At 43.3% G+C, this 17,981-nt stretch overlaps 1 protein-coding gene across 19 annotated transcripts in view; it reads left to right on the plus strand.

Moving 5' to 3' along the window:
- The window catches only part of CSGALNACT1 (chondroitin sulfate N-acetylgalactosaminyltransferase 1), a 340,608-nt gene that overhangs the window by 107,201 nt on the left and 215,426 nt on the right, over positions 1-17,981 (plus strand). Inside the window, exon 1 of one of the 19 annotated variants that reach the window (XM_069572755.1) lies at positions 12,500-12,616. The exons of 16 other annotated variants lie outside the window; for them this stretch is intronic. The gene's annotated coding sequence lies outside the window, so the exon portion shown is untranslated. Of the gene's footprint in view, positions 1-12,499; positions 12,617-17,981 lie in introns of those variants that run through there. 2 more of the 19 variants (XM_069572766.1, XM_069572752.1) reach the window with 2 other exon arrangements.

The following is a 17,981-nucleotide window of genomic DNA, read 5'->3' on the forward strand; positions in this document are numbered from 1 at the left end:
CTGACTGCAGACTGGGATAAGACCTTTGAAAAGTTTAGGGCATGTCTCAGTTTCATAAAATTCTTACAGTGAGTTTTAATCTGCAGTGAAAATTTGAGATGAGGTACTTTTTAGTTCTGTAATTCTGGTTTCTGCTAAGTTTTGATTTGGTAAAGATCAGTACTTTCTTACTCATTGTCTTTAGTTAAGGGGTCTAGGGATATCATTAAAGTATATTTTCCCTGGGTAGGAAGTGAATATATATTAATTATGGAAAATGTAGGAAATGCAGAGATATATAAAGAATAAATATTAGCCACCTGTAATCTCACTTTCTCTCACTTTCTTTTGACCATTTTGGGATTTCGCCCCCCCCCCCCAGTCTGTGTGTCTGTGTGTGTGTGTGTGTGTGTGTGTGTTGCGGGGGTGGGGAGTGTCTTGCGGCGTGTGTGGAGGTGGTGTGGCTGTGTGTGTGTATTTTATCAGACCTAAGATCACATCACATGCAGTTTTGTAGTCACCTTCTCATTTAACATAGATTCTCTGTCATTACAACTCTTTACGCTGCTGCTGAGTCGCGTCAGTCGTGCCCAACCCTGTGCAACCCCACAGACGGCAGCCCACCAGGCTCCCCCGTCCCTGGGATTCTCCAGGCAAGAACACGGGAGTGGGTTGCCATTTCCTTCTCCAATGCATGAAAGTGAAAAGTGAAAGGGAAGTCACTCAGTCGTGTCTGACTCTTTGTGACCCCATGGACCACAGCCTACCGGGCTCCTCCGTCCATGGGATTTTCCAGGCAGGAGTACTGGAGCGGGCTGCACAATTTTAATGGCAACTTAATATTTCATAGTATGTTTATGTCATCACTTACTAGCCATCCCCCAGTGGCAGGCATTGAAATTATTTCTAGTTTTACAAATAATGCTCCCAATAATGCACCTGCTTTGTCCTTGTCTGGATTTATGATTGTTTCATTTAGATTGATTTTTTTTGAAGTGAATTTAATAGGTCAAAGAGTATGATCACTTTATCTTTTCCTCTTTTTTATTTTTTAAATTATGAATATATGATAACACACTTATAGCAGACTTGGAAAATGCAGAACAAAGTTACATGTAATTCCACTCAACATTACAATTACTTTTTAAGTAGAAATAAATTAAGATTTTTAGTTGAAGTTTTAGTATCACTCTCTCAAAAATTAATAGAGTGAATAGACAGAGAAATAGAAGGATACAATAGGCCCGAAAAGCGCTGTGAACCAATTCAACATAATTAACATATAAATTAAAATTTATACAATTTTCACACACCAGTAGGATACAAATTTTATTTAAGTTCCATAGACTATAAACTGGGAGACACTAGAATGTATCCAGGGACATAAGACCGGGTGCAAAAATTTCATGGTCTAAAGATATTGAAATCATAGAGTCTGTTCTCTTATCACTGTGGAATTATGTTAGAAATCAGTATCAAAAGATATTTGAAAATAGCCTGCAAATTTCAAGTGCAACGTGACGCCTACCAAGAGGGACTTTTGACTTAGCCGTTGAAGGCCTCAGTGAAGTTAGAGACTGGAAGACCGGAGGGTGATGGCAGAGAAGAAAGATTTCTCATTCAAATGAGGAATCAATATCAAACTGAGAATTTAGTATCAAAGATACTTTAACAGTTCCATGTGTGTGTGATCACTTTAAAGGTATGTGATACATAAGTTGAAAGATACATAATGCTGACCAAATCATTTCCCAGTTAGCATGTGTAAGCTATTATATATGGAATGGATAAACAATAAGATCCTACTGTATAGCCCAGGGCATTATATTCAGTACCCTGTATAAAGCGTGATGGAAAAGAATAAAAAAATGAATGCATGTGTATATATGTATTGGAGAAGGCAATGGCACTCACTCCAGTGTTCTTGCTGGAGAATCCCAGGGATGGGGGAGCCTGGTAGGCTGCAGTCCATGGGGTCACTAAGAGATGGATACGACTGAGCAACTTCACTTTCACTTTTCACTTTCATGCATTGGAGAAGGAAATGGCAACCCACTCCAGTGTTTTTGTCTGGAGAATCCCAGTTACGGGGGAGCCTGGTGGGCTTCCGTCTATGGGGTCGCACAGAATCGGACACGACTGAAGCGGCTTAGCAGCAGTAGCAGCAGCAGCAGCATATATGTGTATAACTGAATCACTCTGCTGCACAGCAGAAATTAATACTACATTGCGAATTAACTACACTTCAATAAAAAAAATCAAACACTAAAATAAATAACGTTTTCCAGAGTGAATTTCTATGCAGTCAGCAGTGGGAGGAGGGGCCAGGACTCATACCCGCTTCAAGCATCATGTGCTGACGTGGCTGATGTGAGAAGCAAAAAATCACGGTGTTTATTTGCCTTTCTTTGATTGCCAGTGAAGTTAAACGTTTTTATCTGTATATTAACTTTGAGTTCAGTTCAGTTGCTCAGTCGTGTCTGACTCTTTGGGATCCCATGGAGTGCAGCACGCCAGGCCTCCCTGTCCATCACCAACTCCCAGAGTCCACCCAAACCCATGTCCATTGAGTCGGTAATGCCATCCAACCATCTCATCGTCTGTCGTCCCCTTCTCCTCCTGCCTTCAATCTTTCCCAACATCAGGGTCTTTTCAAATGAGTCACATTATTTAATACATGGTAAAAAAAAATGCTCTACTTTTTAATCTGTTGAAGTATAATATATTCCTAACAGTCTATATTGTAAGTGAGTAAGTGTTAGTCGCTCAGTCGTGCCTGACTCTTTGCAGCCCCATGGACTGCAGCCCACCAGGCTCTTCTGTCCATGAGATTTTTTCAGGGAAGGATATTGGAGTGGGTTGCCATTTCCTTCTCCAGGGGATCTTCCCAACCCAGGGATTGAACCCAGGTCTCCTGCACTGCAGGCAGATTCTTTACCGACTGAGCTACAAGGGAAGTCCTGGCAGTTTATAAGGCATCTTCATGTATGAAGGCTATCGATTCTTTCTCTCTAATAGGCTTGAAAGTATTTTCCTAATTAGTTGTTGCCTTTTAGTAATATTTTTTGATGTTCGTGTGCATGTGTGCTAAATTGCTTCAGTCGTGTCTGACTTGTTGTGACCCTATGCACAGTAGACCGCCAGGCTTCTCTGTCCTTGGGGATTCTCCAGGCAAGAATACTGGAGGGAGTTGCCTTGCCCTCCTCCAGGGGATCTTCCCAACCCAGGGATCGAACCTGTGTCTCTTACATCTTGTGCATTGGCAGGGGGGTTCTTTACCACTAGCACTGTTTGGGAAGACCTTTTGATGTTTAGGTGTGTTTAATTTGCTAATTTTTATTTATAATATTAGTTCACTCTAAGTGTATAATCTTAAGAATATAGCATTACTATGTAAAAATAAATTTACTAATTTTAATTTTTAAGAAGTCAATTTTACCTTTTATGGATATGTGACTTCTGTCACAGTTTTTAAAAGTCTTTCCCTACAGAAAGGAAATAATATGCTTAACTATTTTTTTTATAACTCCTCTAGTGGAATTTTTAAACCTTGTGAGTTACTTGGAATTAATTTTGGAGTATATCTTTCTAACTTGATTTCCTCCTGTAAATAATCAGTTGACCCAGCAATTATTTTGTTGAAATCAGCGTTGAATCCACCACAGAGCTTTGTTATCACTTCCTCATGTATCCTGTTCTGTATATCTTAGAGTCTGTTCCTATGATATTTTTGTTTTACTTATCTGCTTCTGATTTAGCCTAAAATTGTATTTAAAAATTATCCTCTTGAAATATAGTTGATTTGCAGTATTGTGTTAATTTCTGCTGTACAGCAAAGTGAGTCAGTTATTCATATGTGCACACTGTCCCCTGTTCCTTTCCGTTATGAGTTATCCCAGGATATGGAGTATAGTGCGCTGTGCTGTACGGTGGGACCTTGTCTCTCCGTTCTCTGTATAACAGTTTGCATCTGCTAACCCCAGCCTCCTGCTCCGTCCCTCCCTTATTCACCCTCCCGCTAGGCAAGCGCAGGTCTGTTCTGTCTGTGAGTCTGTTTCTGTTTTGTAGCTAAGTTCATTTGTGCCATAGTTTAGATTCTTCATGGAAGTGATATCTTATGGTATTTGTTTTTGTTTGACTTACTTGACTTGGTGTGATCATCTCTAGTTCCATACATGTTGCTGCAAACGGCATTATTTCATTCATTTTTATGACTGAGTAATAGTCCATTGTATATGTGTACATACCAAGATCTTCCTGGTGGCTCAGACGGTAAAGCGTCTACCTGCAATGCAGGAGACCCTGGTTCGATTCCTGGGTCAGGAAGATCTCCTGGAGAAGGAAATGGCAATCCACTCCAGCACTCTTGCCTGGAGAATCCCATGGATGGAGGAGCCTGATAGGCTGCAGTCCATGGGGTCGCAAAGAGTCGGACACAACTGAGCGACTTTGCTTCACTCACCACATCTTTACCCGTTCACCTGTTGATGGACATTTAGGTTGCTCCCATGCCCTGGGTACTGGGATTAACGCAGCTATGAATGTATAGGCGCATGTATCTTTTTGAATTATAGTTTTGTCAAGATATATACCCAGGAGTGGGATTGCATGATTGTATGGCAACTCTATTTTTGGTCTAAAATTATACTTTTAATTATTGTAGATCTATAGTATGTTTTATTATTTGAGAGGTTGTATTTCTCCTTCTTACAGTTATTTTTCAGAACTTACTTATTTTAACTTTAAAAATATAAGTCAAAGAATCACTCTGCCAAAATCTTTATCCTCTATCTCCCTTGACCTCTCTATTCCCACCCTCAAGCAAAAACAGACAAAGTGAAAACCAAAAGGAGACACAGACAGCTCCGGGATGTATAACTATAGTTGTGTAGAACCAGGAAAATGCTTTTAGGCAGAACTGAGCTCACTTCGTGCCTATCTGGAAAGGCGCTTTTCTTTTGAACAAAAGCTTCTTAGTTTTCTGTGTTTTGCTTAATCTACAATTTTGTCCTGTCAGAGGTGGTTATCCTGCATCTCTGTTTAAGCCCCAAAGATGGTCTGAGGCTGTGACTACAGCCTGATAATGGCCAACGGTTGCCAGAGGCTCCCCACCGACGGCTCTCAAGCTGGCATGGTTTTTACACTTTTATAAGCTTGTAAAAATCAAGCAAAGAAGGGTGTATATGACAGAGACCCTTTGTGGCCTGCAAAGCCCAACGTATTTACGGTTTAGCGCTTTACAGGTGAAGTTTGATGAAGGCATCTGCAGCAAAGCGTGGCGCACAGACAGCCCTGTGGGAGGCTTTTGTTTGCTTGTTTCAGGCCTCTAAGGTGATCTTATGTAAGGAGCGGGGTGAACGACTGCAGGTTTGGTTTTGTTCTTCCCTTGTTTTCTCCCTACATTGCAAAATGTTTTCCTATGCTTTTTTATTTTTAAACTTTTAATTTTATATTGGAGTGTAATTGATGAACAATGTTGTGGTAGTACCAGGTGGACAGCTGGGAGACTCAGCCATACATACCCATGCGTCTGTTCTCCCACCAACTCCCTCCCCATCCTGTCTGCCACATATACATACCCAGTTCTGTTCAATAGAACCAACTGTGCTATATGGTAGGACCTTGCTGGTTATCCATTTTAAATACAGCAGTGTGTACTTGTCAGTCCCAAACGCCCCAGCTATCCCTTCCCCCAATCCTTCCCTTCTGGCAACTGTAAGTTCTTTCTCTGTGAGTCTGTTTCTGCTTTGTAAATAAGTTCATCGGTAGTACTTCTTTTTAAATTCTGCATATAAGGGGTCCAGGCTTCCTTGATGGCCGCATGGCAAAGAATCCGTCTGTTAATGCAGGAGGCACGAATTCGATCCCTGGGTCGGGAAGATCCCCTGGAGAAGGAACTTGCAACCCACTCCAGTATTCTTGCCTGGGAAGTCCTATGGACAGAGGAGCCTGGTAGGCTGCAGTCCACGGGGTCGCAAAGAATCGGGCATGACTTAGCGAGTAAACTACAACAACACGTAAGGGATGTCATACAGCATTTCTCCTTCTCTGTCTCACTTGCTTCACTCAGGATGACAGTCTCCAGATCCATCCTTGTTGCTGCAAATGGCATCATTTCACTCTTTTCCATGACTGAGTGCTATTCCGTTGTAGGCACGTCCCGCATCCTCTTTGTCCAGTCTTTGGTCGGTGGACATCTGGGTTGCCTCCATTTGTTGTTTCGGCTATGGTGGATGGTGCTGCCGTGAGCACAGAGTGCTTTCATACACTTCACACTTTAAAAAGTGGCTTGGGACTTCCCTGGTGGTCCAGTGGTTAGGACTCCAGTGCTGAGGACATGGGTTCAATCCTTGGTTGGGGAACTAAGATCCCGCATGCCATGTGGGGTGGCCGAAAAATGAAAAGAAAACTTTTTTAAGTGCCTTGAGTGTTGCGAATTCTTTTTTAAAGTACTTCTTTTGGAAGGCTCATATCTGCTCATAAGAACATCCAGTTTTTATACCCTGTGTCCCAAAGCAGGGCTATTGAGGTCAGCCGCTGCCCACACAGGAGTGTCTGCGGGGCTCCAGGCAGACTCCCAAGTCTGCCCCATGCTCCAAACCCCAGCAGCAGTGCCGTTTCATAGACCTCTTCTTAACTAGAGTAGGCCCTTTCATTAACCTGATGTGATCTGGTTTATTTATCCAATTAACTTCTGTTTACAACTGACCCTCCATCTCCATGGGCTCGGCATCTGAGGGTTTAATCACTGCAGATTGTAAATATTTGAGACAGGAACGTGCAAGGAATTTTCAGAAAGCGAAACTTGAATTTGCTGTGTGCCGGCAACTATTTACATAGTATTTACATCAAACGTACCGCTATTTACGTAGTATTTACATTGTATTAGATATGAGAAGTAGAATTGGAATATCTGGACATATTTTAAGGCAAAGGAGAATGTGCATAGGCTATAAGCAAGTACTGCAGCAGTTTACATAAGGGACTTGAGCAAACCTGGATCCCAGAACTGATCCCCTGCAGATACTGAAGGATGACATCACTGGAGACAGCTCAGACTGCCCCGGGCATGTTCTGGTGTGTGTAGCCACCCCGGGCACGGGACTGGTTCAGGTGGGTGTGGAGCCCTGTGGAGGCTGTGGGAGGCCTGAAGGAGCCTGAAGACTTACAGGGTCTTAAGGATGAGAGATGGTTGGCAGGAGACAGACGGGGTCTGCAGGTCACTGTCAGTGGGAACACAGGTAGATTCCATGTCCCAAGAGACCTGGAAACCCCGAGGAAAGAAAGGCAAGACCAGTTCTGCCTGGTGTTCCAGAAGTCTCCATCGTTGCTGAAGAAAGGCTGGAGAGGACCAGTGAGACCAGGTTTTGTGTCTGAGCAGTCTGAGCCTCACAGCTGGGACCAAGTGTAGGGCTTGTCTCCTGTGTCTTGGAAAATGTGATCATTCAGGCATTGAGTCTAGCCTTTTGGATAATCCGAAAGGAAAAACAACCAAAATTTAAGTCTTAAGCTCTAAGCATACTTTTTGAAATATAGAAGGTGTTTGCTAGATATTTCATAATCATTTCCTCCCCCCCTCCAAATGCAGCATTGTTCAAGAGGAGTATAAGGCCCTGCTGAATTTGATTAATAGAATTTACAGCAGGCAAGTCAGGCATAGACCAGATTTCATGGAAAAATTTCTAAAGCAAGGTTGTTGGGAATTTAAATTAGATTTGAGTGTGGCTGATCACTCCTGGAAAATGCGGTCATGCCTCACTAAATTAGAATTTAAAAGTTCTACTGGGATCTGCTTGCGGTTAACAGTGTTGTTTGCTGATGCTGGGTGAGGGGGGACCGATTTTGAGTTTTGACCCTAAGTATATGCATTTTCCAGATGTAATCATTTTTTCCAAGTTAATGAAAACATGACTGTATCTGGAGCTCAGAGCTCTTACTTTGAGAACACGTCCACCAGCAATGGGGTGTTCAGTCAGGAATGCTCAACCCTGTCCCTGCTGTAATTTTCAAGTTAATTGCTTGTAGTCTCACTTTACTAAAATGTTTCCTATCTTTTCTAATAATGCATTAACTGATTCATCAGGTCTTTAAATCTTTAGGAAATACTCTTTACCAGAAGCTTATGATAAAAATTTCATTTTACTATCACAAGTCACAAGCTGCTGTTTTTATCATGCGGTGCTGCATGACTTTAAGTTGTGTGTAATGAACATAACTGATTTTGTTTTAATTGTAATTTGTTAATTTCTGTACATATCATTAAAATAAATTTGAAGTTGGTAAAACACACCCAAAACTCCAAGGAGTCTTCAGAGAAGTTCCCTCTCAAGAAAAGTATAGTTTTAAGAATCGAGGAGGAAAAAAAGATTAAAATATTGGGAGATTTATCAGGATCTATCCATTCCGCTCACACATTTCATAAAATGACCTGCATATCTGGCAGGTGCTATTGGATGGGATGTGAGATGGCTATGTGATAAATTGTTCACTACAGCACCCTTGATGGAAGTCAGAGCTCTGTCCTTGTAGACCAGGTGCATTGACGTTTGGTGCCCTCGTCAGCAGGAAGGAGAGCTGCGTGAGTCTCATGTGGGGGAGGGGACTAGCCAAGACCTTGGAGGTGTCCTCGGTGGTCTCTCTGATCCCTCAGATCCTTGCCAGGGCAGGAATTCACTCCCCTGCAGGTCACTAGGACATATACTTGAAGAGCTGTGCATAATATAATCAGAGTTGTACATGTACATAATCATGAAGAGTTGCACCTAAACTCCCTCAGAAAGGGGTATCTAGAGAGTCTTTAAAGATGTGTGTATTTCCTGGGGGTATATTCAACTCCCAGCAGAGTGCCTGGCGCGTGGTACTCTGCAAACATTTGTAGAGAGAATAAGTGGACTGTGGAATAGGTGTCTTGAGACTGAATCTTGGGTCTCCCTTTTCGCCCGTGCAGGTCTATAGATGGGGGCCGTCATTCGCTCATTGGTGACCGTGCAAGGCGTTGTGTGAAGAACTTCCTCTGCCGTTTCATTTGACCGTCACAAGAAGGGGCCTGAGGAAGGCTTGAGCTGCGATCTGTTAGGCGGTGCGGTGTTACAGGGCTGGGTACAGACAGGGCGCACAGCACTGTGTGCGCGTGGACTCCTCACTGTCCACACCTGGACGCCACACTTCTGCTCACACTTCATTTGTCAGAGCTGGTCACGTGGCGCCGTCCAGGTGCAGGGGCTGGAGAAATGTGCCTTCTGTGCGCTGGGAAGAGGGGAAAAGCTGGAGACTGGTGTATCAAGACAGCGGCTCCCGGAGGACCATTGCGCAGATGGTAAAACGGAGTGTGGAGCAGAGGGGTTACTGGTCCACGGTCACATCCCTGGAATGTGGCAGGACAAGGCCTGGGACCTAGAATTGTTTGTCTCCAAAGCCCATACTCTTAACCACCAATGCAATGCCGCCTTTCTTAGGGAGATGGATTATCTTCTTCAGAACACTTGACCTTAATGAGGGGCTGAATAATAAAAGTACTGGACTAGGGGCTGGGTGCCTGGTTTCTGGGACTGATTCTCTCACCGATCCTCTTTGCCACTTGCCCGGGTGACTTCCTCCCATGGGAATTACGTTGCTATGGCGATGGCAAAGTGCTGCACGTGTGCGTCTGGAGAGGTGTAAGGATGTGATACTGCCGTGCGCACTGCTCTTGTGTGGACTTGGCACATGTAACAGCGTCATGATTCCTACAAGGAAACAAGGAAACTTTTTCAACAATCTTGGTACATTTGGTTGTTTTCATTGTATGAAAATATCTTATATCTTTCAAAGTAAATTTAAATGTTTCAGGGATTTCATTAGACTGAAATGATGCCAAGTTGCAACTAAAGTTATAAACTCGCAGCTTTTATTCCCCCCTCCTCCCGTTTTTTTCTTGTATCAATTTTTGAAAAACTGTTCTTTTTAAAGAATTGTTTCATTGAAGTATAATTGTTTTACAGTGTGTGTGAATTTCTGCTGTACAGCAGAGTGACTGGGTTATCGTTGTTCAGTCGCTCAGTCGTGTCTGACTCTTTGAGACCCCAGGGACTGCAGCACGCCAGGCTTCCCTGTCCTTCACCATCTTGCAGAGTTTGCTCGAACTCATGTGCATTGAATCGGTGATGCCACCGAACCGTCTCGTCCTCTGTTGCCTCCTTCTCAGTTATACGTGTATGTATGGGGGTTTATTCGCTGAGAAGTGTCTGACTCTTGTGACCCTGTGGACTGTAGCCCGCCAGGTTCCTCTGTCCGTGGAATTCTCCAGGCAAGAATACTTGAAGTGGGTTGCTGTTTCCTTCTCCAGGGGATCTTCCCGACCCAGGAATAGAACCCAGGTTTCCTGCTTTGCAGGCAAATGCTTTACTGATCTGTGAGTGGAATATATGTGTATGTGTATAAATCACACACACATATATATTCTTTTTCATATTCTTTTCGATTATGGTTTATCCCAGGATACTGAATATAGTTCCCTGTGCTGTACAGTAGGACCTTATTGTTTCAAGAACTATTCTTTTAAAAGTGAATGTTCCAAAAAACACTTGTAGATAATACAAATGGATATGTCCCTATAAATCCAGGAAGCTGTAATACTTTGCCATCTGTCGATGGTGAATGGAGGGGGTCAGAGCGGTTGTGTGTTGTCTGTGGGCCAATTAGGAAAAGCAGCCCTATTCCTTTGTGGGTGTGGAGGAGAGGGAAACTTTTTGTGTGTGTATCAAGTGTTAAATCACTGACTGGCTTCCTGTTGCCCACAGTTGGTGTGATTGTGGTTTTTAGCACTTGCTTACCTCTTGGAGCACTCCTGAGCTCATTGTTTCATGTACATCTCTCCCCTTGACCCACACACCCGATCCCAGCTCATACTGGAACGTGGAGCCCCCAGGGACCCCAGTTGTAGGTCACTTCCCTTCAGATGGGACATCATAGATTTTTACAGTCCTCTGACTTCTTCCTGGCAGTGGCTAAAACTGCAGTGAATAATCAGATTAGAAAAGAAAAAGCTTTCTGTGGAAATTTGGGAGCAGAATTCCCATTAATTAAAAAAAAATACTCGGCATATTTTTCTCAGAGCCCTTCATATAGACATGTTTGGCCTTCATTGTTTAAATATAACCCTGCTAACCCAAGGGCAAGTTATCTGTGCCCCCTCCTCTCCCATCTGGACATAAAGCCTGTGATTGTTGATTGTTCTGGTTGGATCATTTGAAAATGAGATTTCAGTTTGGTAGAATATTTCCATTCCAGGGTAACGGGCCTTTTCAATTTTGTACTTTTATAAGGGCTAGGAAAACATTTACATTTGCTCCCAGTTTTCCCTTTGCAGAGTCCTGAATAGACAAGGCAGATACATTACAGAATGCATCATGAAGTGTTGCATCTCTTTATTGGTGAGTCATGAAAGTTCAGGAAAAGAGCACAAAAGTGGGCATTTATAGTATGAAACAAGCTTTTGTCAAATTATGTATGTGGTGGTTTTAGCTGACCTTGGAAGTTATGTAACACCCTGTATGTGCTTTTAGACCCCAACGTGGTCTATAAGAGTGAGGCTGATGCATCGGCTTTACAAAATCCCTTCGTGGCCGCCCAGCTCAGCTCCTTCCTTGTATCTCTCAGCCAGGGGAGAGAGATCACTGTGCCCACCCCCCATCCCTGTTCTTTTCTGTCCACTTACATAATCACTTCTTGCAGAGATCTCCTTAGACTGTTTAAATTCCAGGGGAATCAGTCTTTTGTGCATTTAGATTTCATTCAATCATAATACCCCTTTCCCTTTTCTTCTTCTTCTTCTTTTTTTTTTTTTTTCTATTATTGCCTTTCAGTTCCTCCAGTTTCTTTTACTTCACTTTGGGACAACTTTTTTTTTTTTTTTTTTGGCCATGTGGCATGTGGGATCTTAGTTCCCTGAACAGGGATCAGGTATTAAACGCATGCCAGTTGCATTGGAAGCACAGAGTCTTAACCACTGGACTGGCAGGAAAGTCCCTAGGAATAGCATTATTGATACTTTTGAGGGTCATCAGTAATCAGAGCAGTGAGCCCTGGGAGAGCACAGATCTTACAGGGCGGAGGGAAGGGTAGGTCTGGGGTCAGGTTGAGCTCAGAGACAAGTGGGCATCCTTGGGGTGTGGCTGCCATGCCGGGCAAGTCACGTCATTTGTCCCCTGCAGGTCCTCCTTGTCTTTTGTTTCTTTTCTGCAGTCTCGGTAGACAGCATTGGGGCAGAGCCTGGCCCAGGTGGACCGCCCTTAGGAACTGACATTGGAGCTGAGGCTTGAAGGGTGGGGTGGGCCCAGCGATGCTGAGAGGTGGGGAGGGAACTTCAGGGACACAGAACGGTTCAGCACATTAGACACGAGAAACTAGAGAGAACTCTTAACTCAGCGCCTGCTCTCAAGGTACTGACAGTTTAGGCTGGTTGTCACGCCGGTAAGCTTAATTCACTGCCACTTCCTGCCTTTATGAAACTGATCCTTCCTGTAACCCCCAACCTCCGGCTGCTGTTAAAACTAGGTGTGTCTTCAACTTGCACTTGGGCTCCAGATTACCTTGAAGGACCTGTGGAACTGATGCCTTGGGCCAGCCTCAGCTAATGTCTGCAAGAGACACCGATCTGGTATGTTTGTTAACAGATAACCACAAAAATAAATAAATAAATAAATAAGGGTCAGGTTGAAGCTGAATCTGGCCTCTGTACCTCTACACTAAATTAAATTTAAGACAAAGAGTTTTGGGTGAAGTAGGAAAGACCCTGGTGCTGGGAAAGATTGAAGGTGGGAGGAGAAGGGGATGACAGAGGATGAGATAGTTGGATGACATCACCTACTCAATGGGAATGAATTTGAGTAAGCTCCGGGAGTTGGTGATGGACAGGGAGGCCTGACGTGCTGCAGTCCGTGGAGTCGCAAAGAGTCGGACACGACTGAGTGACTGAACTGAATTCCACTGAAGAAAAGAATAGCTTTATTGCTATGCCAGGCAAAGAGGGGACACAGTGGGCTCATGTCCTCAGAGCTGTGTGTCCCATTGTGGAGGGGCTAATGAGGAGTTCCATAGCAATGGTTCAAAGAGGGCGTGGTCAGCTCGTGGGCATTCTTCTGATGGGTTGGTGGCGAGGTAAGTGGGAGTCAGCATCATCAACCTTCCGCTTCTAACTGGTCTGGAGTCTGTGTGCTGGTGGGCAGTACCCTACTCTCACCCGGAGGGGCTTTCCATATCTGCAAAACAACTCAAAGATACTCTTGTGTGTATTGATGGGGAACCAAGACCCTGCCCCAAGGCTGCGCTATTGTTTCTCTTGACTATTTCTCCCTGGATTTGTGCTTGAATCTGACCAGTTGGAGCTCAGGGAAGGTCATGGAGGCTGAATGAAGGTTATTTCCTATAATCAAAGAAATGAGGGGTGCAGAAAAGCTTTGTGCCTGGGACCCCACAGGGCCCTACTCAGTATCAGTGTTAATGCAGACTGGATGCTCATCCAATGAGTGTATTTCTTAGGTTGTGGTTTTCTGTCAGATGCAAATGATATTTAGACGTCAGCCCTGCAACAGAAGTTGACAAGCTGATTCCTAGTTATTTGCTCTCCATTTTATTATCTTTTTAAAACTTTAGCCTCAGTTTTACAATTGAGCTCAGCCCTGAAGGGAAGCTGCTTACTATATGTGCCGAGTTAGACTTAATTTGCATGGAATATTATTAACGGAGTCTGTAGGCTTATTTCCCCATGTATGCATGTGACCACATAACCATTCTGCTAACATTAAGTTTTAAATGTTTTCATTTAAAATATCAGCCTTTGAGGGGAATATCCAAGACCTAGCCGAAGAGAAAATTAGGCTATGACATTATCATACAAAAAAGAGAGCATTATCATAAAATGGAAAGAAAAATAGTAAAATAAAAATCTTGCCAACTGCATATGGTAAATAAAAAAGAATGATTGCGGCTATTACTAAATATTAAAATCACCAACTCTAACTTGCAAGAATTAAGATTTTTCATGGAAAAGAATAAGATGATTTGGTTGCATATGAACTCAGGAAGAGAGCCTTTAAGGCAGAACCATTTCCTTAAGACATTTTAATGAAAACAGATGATGAAATATAAGTCATTGCTTTCTTTAATGAATGGTACATCTGAAACCATTGTCTCAAGGACTCTGATTTGCCTATGAAAGTATCCATATCCAAGGTATAAAATGATGCATTAAGTAATCAAGGTAAAAAAAACTTCATAAAACCTCTGAGAGGAAGTACTCTTGTGCTGTTCTTGTTGAATAGAGAATTCTTGAAGGATGTTAGAGATCTGTCTCTGGTTGGGGGAAGCACTGTTGGCTATGGATATCCGGTACCAGTGAGCCTCAATTATCGTGAACGCTGATTTTTGCCAGACAGGTTGTGTTGTGCAGGTGTATTAAAAATAGCAAACCAGTGTGTCTTTATGGACCCGTCAATACTTTCCAGATTCAAAAAAGCATAGAACATAAAAAAAGTCAGCCATTCTCTATAAAGTGGCCCCAATACTATGCAAAAGTGGTGCTTGTTTCAGAGGTATTTTCTCTGGGGTTCTGGCATGTCTTATACATCCTTCCTGGGAATAATATCATGAAATTTGGGAAATTGTGTGAGAGGCCTTCTCAACTGGTTGAGAGAACAGGGGAGTGAAAAGACGAGGAGGAAAGTGGAGAGATGCTGGATGCCTCACAGCTGCTCCCTTCTGCCCACCTCTCATTTATTTGTTTTTATCTGACTGCACTGAGCCTTCTTTGTGGCATGCGGGTTCTTTAGTTGGGACATGCAGGATCTTCTTCCCTAACCAAGCATCGAACCTGGGCCCCCTGCGCTGGGAGCGTGGAGTGTTAGCCACTGCACCACCAGGGAAGTCCCCTTTCTGCCCATCCTTCAATGAAGCGACTCCAGTAAGCCAAGGACGTGGGGCTGATCTCAGAGGTGATGGCGGCAGTGGGGAAGCAGCTGTTCACCTGGTGCTCTGGACAAGGCTTCGGCTCCAGGGAGGCGGGCAGAGAGGCAGCCTGTTTCCCCGCAGGCCCTTGAGTCTTAATGTGCCATGCCTTTGTGCGGGCATCACTAACGGGGAGGAAGCTCAGACAAGGGCTCAGGCCCAGGCGTCCTGGGGAGAGGATGGGGCCCCTTTCTCCCTCCCCTCCTCCCATTCCTCTTTGCCGTGCGTAAACGGCCTTATTTGCTACTGAAACAACTTAACTGACACACAATTATTTAGACATTCGTTGTTCTTAGCGCAGCTGATGGCTTCCCTGTTGGCTCAACTGGTAAAGAATCGCCTGCAATGCAGCAGACAGGGGTTTGATCCCTGAGTCGGGAAGATTCCCTGGAGAAGGAAATGGCAACCCACTCCAGTGTTCTTGTCTGGGAAATCCCATGGACGGGGGAGCCTAGTGAGCTACAGTCCATGGGTTGCAAGAGTTGGACACGACTTAGCGACTAAACTCCACCACCAAAGCAGCTGAGGGCTTCCAGGGAGGGAGTTCTGACCCAGCTGATGTCTGACTACCGCTACAGAATTTGAGGTGTTTCCACCGTTTCATTAACTTGTGTACGACAGCGGTTTTAGTCAACTCAGGCTCCCATACAAAACACTATGGCCTGGGAGGCTTCAACAGCAAAGGTTTACGTTTTTGCAGTTCTGGTGGCTGGGGGTCCACGTGCTAGCACATGGGTTTCCAGCAAGGACGCTCTTCCCAGCTTGTATTTCTGCCTTCCTGCTGTGTCTTCACATAGGTGGGTGAGGGAGAGACAGGACAGACAGACACACACAGATGCACACTCACACTTTAGGCTTTCTGGCATCTCTTCCTGCAAAGGCAATAATCCCATCATTCGGACTCTACCCTCATGACCTCCTAACCCTAAGGAGGCCCTTCCAAAGGCCCCATCTCCAAATACCATTACACTGGGGTGAGGGGGTCAGCATATGAATTTTGGGCGAACACAATTCAACGTTTTGGTCAAAGCTACTTTATATGTATAAAAGTAATATATTTTTAAGATTGTCATGTTTATTATTTAAAAAATTTATTTAGCTGCACTGGGTCTTGGTTACGGCCTGTGGCATCTAGTTCCCTGATCAGAGATCGAACCTGATACCCTGTGCATTGGGGACACAGAGTCTCAGCTACTGGACCACCAGGGAGTCCCCAGCTGTCTTTTTTCTGTTGATGGCTAATTTTATTTTTATTTCCTCCCCAGCTTTATTGAGATGTAATTGACATACAACATTGTGAATGTTTAAGGTGTATAACATTTGATTTGATGTATTTATATATGGCAAAATGATTGCTACCATAGTATTAGCAACTATGTATTAGCGACAACTCCGTCTTGTTATATAATTGCTATTTCTTTTTTGTGGTGAGACTATTAAATACCTCTTCTCTTTGCAGGGTTCAAACATATGGCACAGTATTACCTGTAATCATCAAGCTGTGCCTTAGATGCCTAGAACTTGTTAATCTTATAATCTTAGGTATATCACATCTTATTTATCCATTCATCTGTTAATGGATACTTAGATTGTTTTCCTGTCTTAGGTATTATGAGTAATGCAAGGAATATGGGATTGCAGATAGCTCTAAAGGTCTTAATTTTTAACTCCTTTGGATAAATACCTAGAAGTAGGATTGCTGGATCATATGGTAATTTTGATTTTACTTTTTTGAGGAATTGCCAGAGTGGCTTTCATAATGGCTATACCAACTTGCATTCCCACCGATGGTGCATGAGGGTTCCCTTTTCTCCACATCCTCCCAACATTTGTTATTTGTGTTCTTTTTGATGATAGCCATTCTCCCTGGTGTGAGCTAATAACTCATTGTAATTTCAATTTACATTACCCTGGTGATTAGTGAATTCCAGCACCTTTTCATATGATTATTGGCCATTTGGATGTCTTCTTTGGAAAATAAATTCTTCCACTGACTTTTAAATTGGATTGTCTGTTTTTTGCTGTATGAGTTCTTTACATATGTTGGATATTAAGCCCTTATCAGATAAAAAAAAGTGAAAGTGAAGTCACTCAGTCATGTCCAACTCTTTGCGACCCCATGGACTGTAGCCTACCAGGCTCCTCCATCCATAGAATTTTCCAGGCAAGAGTACTGGAGTGGGTTCCATTTCCTTTTCCAGAGGATCTTCCCAACCCAAGGATCGAACCCAGGTCTCCTGCATTGCAGGCAGATGCTTTACTGTCTGAGCCACCAGGGAAACCTCTTATCAGATATATGATTTGCAAATATTTTCTCCCATACCGTAGGTTGCTTTATATGCTTTTGTTGATATGCAAAAGCTTTGATGTAGTCCTGCTTTTTTTTAAAATTTGGCTTCAGGGCATGTGGGATCTCAATTCCCCAACCAGGGATTGAACCCGTGCATTGGAAGATCGAAGTTCTAACAACCACTGGACCACTGGGCAAGGCCCTATTCCCACTTACTTGTTTTTGCTTTTATTGTTTGCACTTTCGGCGACACGTGCAGGAAATCACTGCCAAGACCAATGCCAAGGGGCTTTTCCTTCTGTGTTTTCTTCTAGAAGTTTTATATCTTAATAGCTTGTGTCTTGTGGTATAAGATTTATATCTTATATCTTGTGGTGTTATATCTTAAATTTAAGTCTCTAATCCATTCCAAGTTCGTTTTGGGGAGTGGCGCACATTCTCCCACTTGTTGTTATTCAGGTTTCCCGGTACCGTGTATCGAAGAGACGATGTACACATAGATTTATTTCTGGGCTCTCAATTCTCTTCCACTGGTCTCTGTGTCTATTTTTATGCCAGTACCATACCGTGTTGATTGCTACAGCTTTGTAGTACAGTTTGACATCAGAAAGTGTGGTGCCTCCAACTTTGTTCTACTTTGCCATAATTGCTTTGACCATTTGGAGGTCAAATCTCCATATAGATTTTAGGGTAGTTTTTGTATTTCCACGAAAAATATTATTGGAATTTT

This window comes from Ovis canadensis, chromosome 26, assembly GCF_042477335.2.
Source record: "Ovis canadensis isolate MfBH-ARS-UI-01 breed Bighorn chromosome 26, ARS-UI_OviCan_v2, whole genome shotgun sequence".
Classification (NCBI taxonomy): domain Eukaryota; kingdom Metazoa; phylum Chordata; class Mammalia; order Artiodactyla; family Bovidae; genus Ovis; species Ovis canadensis.